This window comes from Crocodylus porosus, unplaced genomic scaffold (genome assembly GCF_001723895.1).
Source record: "Crocodylus porosus isolate Cpor-Errol unplaced genomic scaffold, CroPor_comp1, whole genome shotgun sequence".
NCBI lineage: Eukaryota > Metazoa > Chordata > Crocodylia > Crocodylidae > Crocodylus > Crocodylus porosus.
The window spans coordinates 53,314,160-53,322,622 of record NW_017728907.1 but is presented as its reverse complement, the minus strand read 5'-3'; the positions used below and the strand labels follow the sequence as shown (position 1 = coordinate 53,322,622).

The following is an 8,463-nucleotide window of genomic DNA, read 5'->3' as shown; positions in this document are numbered from 1 at the left end:
CTCGAGATGCATCTGTGGATGCATGACAAGGTGTGGTTGGCCTTCCTGACCGCGTCCCCACGCTGCCAGCCCATGTTCATCTTGGCATCAGTGATGACTCCAAGATCCTTTTCTGCCTCTGCACTGACGAGAAGGGAGTTCCCCATCCTTTAGGTATGGTGCTGGTTCTTCCTCCCCAGGTGTAGCACCTTGCATTTGTCAGTGTTGAATCCCATCCTATTCTCATCCGCTCACCCTTGTAACCTGTCTAGGTTCGATTGCATCTTATTACTCCCTTCTAGTATGCCCACATCTCCCCACATCTTAGTGTCATCAGCAAATTTGAACCAGGTGCTTTTTACCCCCTCATCCAAGTCACTGATGAAGATGTTGAACAGTGCAGGCCCGAGGACTGAGCCCTGTGGAACCCCACGGCCTACATCCCTTCAGGTCCCTTAGGCTCTGTCCTGAGTACGTTGTATCACACTTCCAAGTAACACATTGTTTTGATAGCATTGATGAACTGTCTTACAACACTTCTCTGCAGTAAGTATTATTATCCCCATTTTACAGCTGGGGAAGCTGAGTCACAGAGTAACTGACAGCAAAAGGACAGTGACAAAGCTGGAAATGGAGCCCAGCAATCATGATGGAAAGTCCCCTGCTAGAACCACCGAGTGTCAGTATCTAAGAACTCACATAGCTGTACTGGGATGGATTCTGTGTGCAGCAGTCTGCTTCACCTCTTACAAATGCACCACAAGATTATTTCAGGCTCAGACCCTGTGGGAAGTTGCAAGCCACCTGCAAAGCCTCAAGCCCTCAACTGGGAGTTGGCAGGCAGCATCCTGCAGGTGACACAGCATCTTGCAGAATCTGGCCCCTTCTAATCTACTTTACATGAGATTATTGAGGAACACTGCTGCCTCTGGGAACCTTTCAACACATATTAAAGGGCTTAGAAATTAAATTGTAATTGTAAGCAGGATAATGGCTTCACTGCAAGAATCAGGATGCAGAGTTAACTCAGAGCATTTTTCACTCTGTGAAATTCTCATTGGTACATGCAGGGATCATGTCTTATACAGTATAGGTGTCTGATAGAGAACTGGGGAGAGAGGGTCTAAACACAGACCTCTACAAAATGGCTGAGGCTTGGTGCTTGTATCCTGGAGGAGGTCTAACTCTATGGAGTACTTCTAGCTGAGGTCCAGGAGACGAGGTGGAACAGGCTTGGTGCTGATGATAGTGGTGTAGTGGTGGCAAGGAGTTTCTCATTTTGTCTTGCAGACCCAAAGCAGAACCAGCCCACTCTTCTAGAAGGAGGACCATGCTACGTTATCAGAACCAAGCCCTGCCTATCCTACCTTCTGCAACCAAGTCAGAATAAATCAAGTTATCCTCCTTGCATAGCCCTGGTTTCAACACAAAGCATCTGCAATGGAAGTAGCCCCTCCCTTAGCCTGAATGGTCCCATTACCATTACAGAAAGAGAGAACACTAGCACCATTTATAAATTCAAACCAGTACAAATAATAGGCCTTGACTCAAGGAACAGACATTAGGAATGGATTCAAATCAAAATCCAAATTGACATGCAATTGTTTCTGAATGATCAGAACTGAAAACTTCATTCTGAATGGTGGTTTCTGATGATCAGGTCCTGAAGACTTTCAGTATTTTGAATTTCTGTCACAGTTTGCAACAGGAAATACCAGTAGTTTGAAATCTCAAATACTCTCACAGGTTAATAAAACTGTTTCTTGTCTAGCTGGAGAAGCTTCTTGTCTCTTGAGGTGTCTGTAAAATACCTAGCAATAAAGTGTGTTGCTTTTGGTCATCGATAAATAATAGCCAGTTACAATTAATGATGCAAGTATAATTAAGGGCAATAAGAGGGGATTGTTCTATAAACTAGGAATTATCAGCTGTTTCACAAGCAGTGCAGATCACAGGAGCAGTCTGCTTGCCCTGTCCCAATTTCTAAAGGATGGATGAATGCAGTGTGGATTACACAGTTAATCAGCAATGGCAATCCCCATTTAGCGTTACTTATTTAACCCAATTAAAAGTACATGATTAATACTTTACCTCAGATGAGGGCTGTTAATTTCTGCTGAAAGTGTCATATCTCCAGGGAAAAGAGGAAAATAAGGCACTGGGCTACCTTTTTTCAGAAAATAACCACTCCCCGTTTAATTAGAACTAAATCTGCAGATCTCTGAGGCTTGGATTTCTCCTCTTTTGCTCCAGGAAAAGAGGACAGCTTTACAGAACTGAAGACATGGGGGTTGACGTCACAGAATTTTGTTGGTCAAGAATTTCCACTTCGGCCTTTTATGTTCTTTGGAGAACCAGGTTTTTCCTCTGCCGTCCATGTAAATGAAGCAATCTGGTGTCGCTCAGGGTAATGGTTTCTTATGCTGACTGCTTTTTTCTCTCATTTTGCATAGCATTATAGGCAGTGCACAGTCCTCAAGTGCCTGGTCCTTTGAGTCCCTCACCAGGAACTGATAAGCCACCTTCTCTCTAAGATGGGTCAAATTACTGTAAATGCCAGCAAGCGGCTCTTGGTTCTTGTGGCCGGCTAGAAAGGGAAGAGATGGACAGCAAGAAGCTTCTGGGCCCCTGCACCCCATGTTGATCCACAGAGCAATTCTGTTTGAAAAGCTGAGGGCGGAAGGGAAGTGGCTGATCCAAGGCCTAGACACAGCATGTACGTAAGTACCAGTGTGAAAAATAAGTTGTCACACAACGTATAACCCTAATCCGGTGTGATTTCCTAGAATGAGTTGTAGAGTTACCCCAGAATAAACAGCAGTAAAAATACCCCTGTACGAATGACACCAGTGTTGATCTCACGTGTCCATGGCTATCCTGGAGTAACCATTTGCTAAATGCAGACAGGCTATTGTTGGCACCTACTGTAGCCACTACCCTGAGATCATTATTGGCTGCTCATTCTAGATCCCGGTGTCATTTACATCACTGGACCTCTTGTGGGCTAAGATCAAGTGTAGGATTTGAGAGGCTGGGATAGAGGATGCTTGCCAATAGATCTGGGACTCTGAAGTCCCAGGGAGAGAGGCTGGGATGAAGGATGCTCGCCAGTTGTAGCGTCATACATGGTGTTTAGAATGATTAAGCTCAGTCCGTATGGTTTTTAGAACACTTGAGTTCTGCTCAATTGATAGGATTTGGAACTGATTTGGCTAATTTGACCTGAAACACAAAATATATTAAATAGAAAAAAATATACAGCACTGGGCAAAAGCTATGTAACTGCACTGGTGTTAATCTGTTATGTGCCCAGATTCTCTGTATGGTGGTAGTTCTTTCTGGGCAGAGGAGACAGAATTTGCATGCACTTTCTAAAGAATATGAAGACAAATAAGGCCTTCTGCAACAGGACTTTAAAAATCCTTCAACTATATTTGTCTGCCATGCTGTAAATCACTTCTGCTCACCTAAAATATAGTGATCCCTTAAATATTGTGTTTGATCTGATATTGGTACAGCTGGATTACTTAAATGTTCCCTTTGCTGTTATCAGTAATCAGAGCTTCTTTGAGTACATCAGTGTGGTACAGTGCAGCGTAATGCAGATATCTAAGCTATGTAGGTGAGTTGGAAGCAGCATAACTATTTTAATGCTGTGTTCTCCTTGGCCTACTTTACCATGCTTCTTGTTCAGAACTAGCTAGGGTATCTCTGCATGCACTGCACAGTGTTACGTAGACATACTCTTTGTGATTGGGTTAACTCAAAGCTCTGAGAATGCAGCCTGCCTTATCCATCACACATGTAATCTGGAGGTCAGACTGTTTCAGTTGATCTTCCAGCCTGGAAATGGCCAGGGAGAATTGCTTCTGAGTAGGTGACTTCTCTACCAGTGCAGAGCCAGCTTAGAAACCTTAGATTTAGGATAGGTACTGTAGCCAGGACTCCATCACTCAGTGGGCACATCTACACGTGCTCATTAATTGCATAGTAACTGAAATTACTACACAGTACAGGCACACATGTACACGTGCATGCCCGTACTGTGCAGTAGATATGGAGACTTATGCCGACTTGATCATACATTTGATACCTACATTGTGCAGGTATTAAATTTATGCCTGATGAGTTACTGCACAGTTATGCATGTGTAGACGCCTTACTGCACAGTAGCACTATGTGTGGACTGACTTGGGATTAGCTTTAGTCAAGTCAATGCACACACAGCATTAATGCATCGTAACGCCTGCACATGTAGATGCCGGCCTAATCCCTAGTAACTTACTATGCAGTAAATTTAACCAGTGTAAATGCATGTGTAGTCACACCCAGTGAAAGGACAAACCATAGCAGAGTAGAGACCTGCTGTTACTGATCCTCTACTGATGTCATTTGAACTGCTCCTTTCAACTCTCCTGTGCACTGGGACAAGGAGATGCTGAATCACAGAGCCACTGCTACTGCTTCGTGAGCCCCTGTAACAGGGTAGTCTGTTCCTTTAAAAGGGAAGTCAGTGCTGCTGGGAGAGCCCAGCTGCAGGACATTTGGATAAGCAAGGAATGTCCTGCTAGGAGCTTTTAAAAGCTCCAAGAGGAGTTCAGAGAAAGAAAGAAACAACTTCTTATTGTTACCAAAAGGAGGCAAACTGCTGTGCTGGAAGCCAGAACCATAGGACTCCTCCTCGAGTTCCTGGGACAGGGCAGAAGGGTTTGGTTTTGGTTTTGGTTGTTTAATTTTTGGCTTGTTTGTGCCTAAAGACTGTTACTTGAGAGGACTAGCTGAGGAAATCCACAGGGAGCAAAACCCTCCTACAAAAGCCAGCTGGCTAGGTAACCTGCTTATAGCCCACATCAGCACATCCACCTGGGGTTCAGAGGCAGTTGCATATCTACCCCTTGTGTTATATACCTGCCTCTCACACAAATGCCTTGTGTAATTTGGGACAAGTTCTCTGATCTTCTTGTGACTTTGCTATCACTCTGTCAAATGGGAATAATAATCCTTACTCATCTTTGAAGAACACTTCGATGTGGTCAACCTGAAAGGACTAGGGTTATTTAGTCTGGAGAAGAGAATTTGACAACAGTTTGGACAATTTGATAACAGTCTGCAAATACCTGAAGGGTGATTACATAGATGAAGATAGTTTTTTCTCTGTGGCTATAGAGGACAAGACTAGAAGCAGTGGCCTTAAGATGCAACAGGGGAAATGTGGGTTGCAGATTAGGAGGAACTTGCTGACTATGAGGGTGGTCTATGAGTCTGCCCTCATTCTCCTACCACATCTTGCTGTTAGATTAATTGTTGTAAAGTGCGAGAGGCTGCTCATTACATGTCCCAATGTCTGGGGCATTATATACTGCTCCAACCTCCCCTATATCATGTCCCATGCCTCTCAGATGGCATCCATATTGCTACAGTGCCTCACACAGTGACTGTGCTCCGAAGTCTCACATGGGACTCTCACTCCCTACTGGAGCTTACAGTCGCTGTTCCCTCACACTGGGCTCCAAACTCCCGCCCCCTCATGGGGGTAACTCCCTAAACTACTTGTGGAGCTGGCCTATATGCAGACCTTTGGGTCACCCCTTGTGATCCTACTCTGCACCAACTCTGGGCAGCCCTTCAGGCTGCTCTCATGGCTCTACTCTACGTGGCCCATTCTCTTACTATGCCCCCTCACTAGGGCCAACACTCTACTCCCTTGCTGGGGCCACTCTTATGTTCCCCACTCTCCCCCCTCACTGAGGCCAACTCCTTGCCCCTTCACTGGGGCCATGGGGTCTTACACCCCATGGGCTCAGGTGTCCAAAGACATGCCTGGCCCCACTGCCTGGCTGTACTACCCACTAAGTTGTGGGGGCTGTGGCTATTAGGCACCCCTTACTTGTCTTTCACTGGAGAGGGAACTGGCATGACATTTCCTGGGGACCATCCCACCACGGGTGGACCCACTATACCATCTTCCCCAATCAGGGTGCAGTTTTCAGTCATGCCCCAGGACCAGGAGTCTCCTGCCATCCCCATAGCTCCTGCCCTTACCTCCAAGAATGTTCTGAGCAGCAGCTCAGCTGGGTGGTGTTTTTCTGACTGCCAGCAGCACACTAATGGCTCAACCCTGACAGTCTGGGTTAAAATGAAAGCTGCTCAGCCCCCTCCTCCTATCACAGAGCCCTCCTGCAGTCATGTGGCTCCCTCATGAGGGCTGCCCTGTACCTATCAGCTGTCCTGCTGCCTGCTTTAAGCCCTAAAAGTAGCAAATACCTAAGGTGCTCTGACATGTTCCTGCAATTGTACACCAGTATGACTCTAGTGACCTGAGTAGAAAGACCCCAGCCTTCAAATGAAGTAACAGAGATAAATCAATCACTAAATCTTAGCTTTCCCCTAACACCCATGTGTTGAATCCTGCTTTATTTCCTTCCTACTATTACAAGAGTTCACTTTCCAACCAAACATTTGGCTTTATGGGGTCTGATCCTAAATTTCTCTCTAAGGCCTAACTCCTAAAGTCAACAGGTGTTTTGCCTAAGAACTGCATGATTGAGTTAAGTGCTTTCTTTTTCCTCTGCCATGCATATAATAGCCTACAATTCTGTTTCCAGACACTTCTTTTAGACTTGAATCTACATGCCACATTTCATCCAGGAACAGCTTACACTTACCATAACTGCATGCAGTCACATTAAATTGTTGTACAATAGCTCTCCATTCACTCAAATGTACCTTTCTTAACATGTTCTAAATCTTTGGGTAAAATAGACAAGTTGCAATGCAGATAAGACTTTTGCTGTACAGTCAGTGCTGTTAGATAGCTTCCAAGAAGCCCCAGGGAAGATCACTGTCAGACTTGAACAGTATCAGAATTTATAAGTCAAAGAAATAGTTTGTGTTCCCTGGGCAGGCAATTCCTTACTGTGTGATTTACTCTGCAGTTTGCTGTCTGTCCAGTCATGAAGATCATTTTAGACAGTTAGAGCACAAATTCATCTAAAAAAATTACCTAGAATTCTTCATCTTGAAGGACCTAAACACTTTAAGAAAACCTATGATCCCAGTCCAGCAAGGGATTTAAATATTCTGCATGCTTAATTCTAAGTAATGAGTATTTCCCTTTACTCCAATTAAAGTAGTCATGCACTTAAAATTAAACATGTGCTTAGGTCCTTTGTTTGGTCACGGCTTTTATATACTAGCACTTACCACTAAACTGCTGGCACTATTAGGATGGACTGTCACAGAAGTTTACGAATGAAGTTACACATTACATTTAAACCATACTAAACCTGTGGAATATTAGTGGTAAAGTTAGAACGTGCTGTAAACGTTCACACATGAAGAGTCTGGAGGACTCTGACCTGCCACTAGAGGGTTGGCTAGCAGAGGCACAACTAAGAACTAGGACACCTGGGCTCTATCCATGCTCTGGGTGGGGAAAGAAGCGGGGGCACTGGGAGTGGGACATCTTGGGATGCTGGACAATTGCAAATTGCTCATTTTATCTATGTAGAGGAGATTGAAGTTACTCTAACATGAGCTGGGTAGCACAGCACAAAATTAACCCTTGCCTGAACTGGTATACATTTGAGACACTCAGAAGGCACTTATAAGTGAGCTAATGAGCTTTAACATGTGGATCCTTGTGTTTTACATGCCCTTAGCATGGTCTAAATGTAATGTGCAACTTCACTGTCACACTATACAAGAAGTCTAGTCACCAATTTAAGGTAGAAAACAAAGAAGATGAGGAATATAATAAGAGTGCAGTAATTGCCAAACTCTGGTTTTGACTAGAATGCTGGAGTGAAGACACCTGTTGTCTGAGGTGTGGGGTAGGGATGGGCCTTGTCAGATCCTCAGTTACATACCTCATCAGAAGGACAGTACTTCCAGCAGCATAATGTCTGCCACTACCATGGTGGGGCATGGGCTAAGTATTGATGTAGAGGGAAGAAATCAGCCACTTACTTTCCTGGCCAAATAAAAGCTGCATCTGACTGTGCTTCACTTACAAAATCACTTCGTTGAAGCTGCTGCCTCAGGTGCTATGACTCATATAAGAAAATCTGAATACTTGAATAGACCATAGGGTCCACTTTCCTTTCCATTAGTGTAAGGGAAATCTTGATATGCCACTTCCAGTACCTCTGATTTCCCATAGTTGTGTAGGTGTAGATCCTACCTCTGGCTCTAGTCCAACTTCAAATTCACTTTTAGGATATATTCTTTAGTGTAAGTAGGGCTTAAATCTGAAAAGCTGCAGCCACTGGGGGTGGAATTGGCTTAAGTGTTCTCTACCATCCTGCCTTGGGACTACCATCTGTCCTTCCATCTCCTTTGTGTCTTTTTTTTCTTCTACTTTTCTTACTACTTTGCCCTTTCATTTAGAAGACTTGTGTAGCAGGAGCCAGTGGCAAGCCGCTGCTACGGACAACAGAACCTGGCCACGCCAGGTGGGAACTTACCCAAGCAAGCCTGGGAAAG

The 8,463-nt window shown here is 44.6% G+C and overlaps 1 long non-coding RNA gene across 1 annotated transcript in view; it reads left to right on the top strand.

The window, feature by feature from the left end:
* LOC109307479 overlaps positions 1–3,224 on the top strand; it is a 7,237-nt gene extending 4,013 nt beyond the window's left edge. Inside the window, exon 2 of the long non-coding RNA XR_002100275.1 lies at positions 1,270–3,224. This is a non-coding gene — a long non-coding RNA (uncharacterized LOC109307479). The remainder of the gene's footprint in view (positions 1–1,269) is intronic.
* The last annotated feature ends 5,239 nt before the right edge of the window (positions 3,225–8,463 follow it).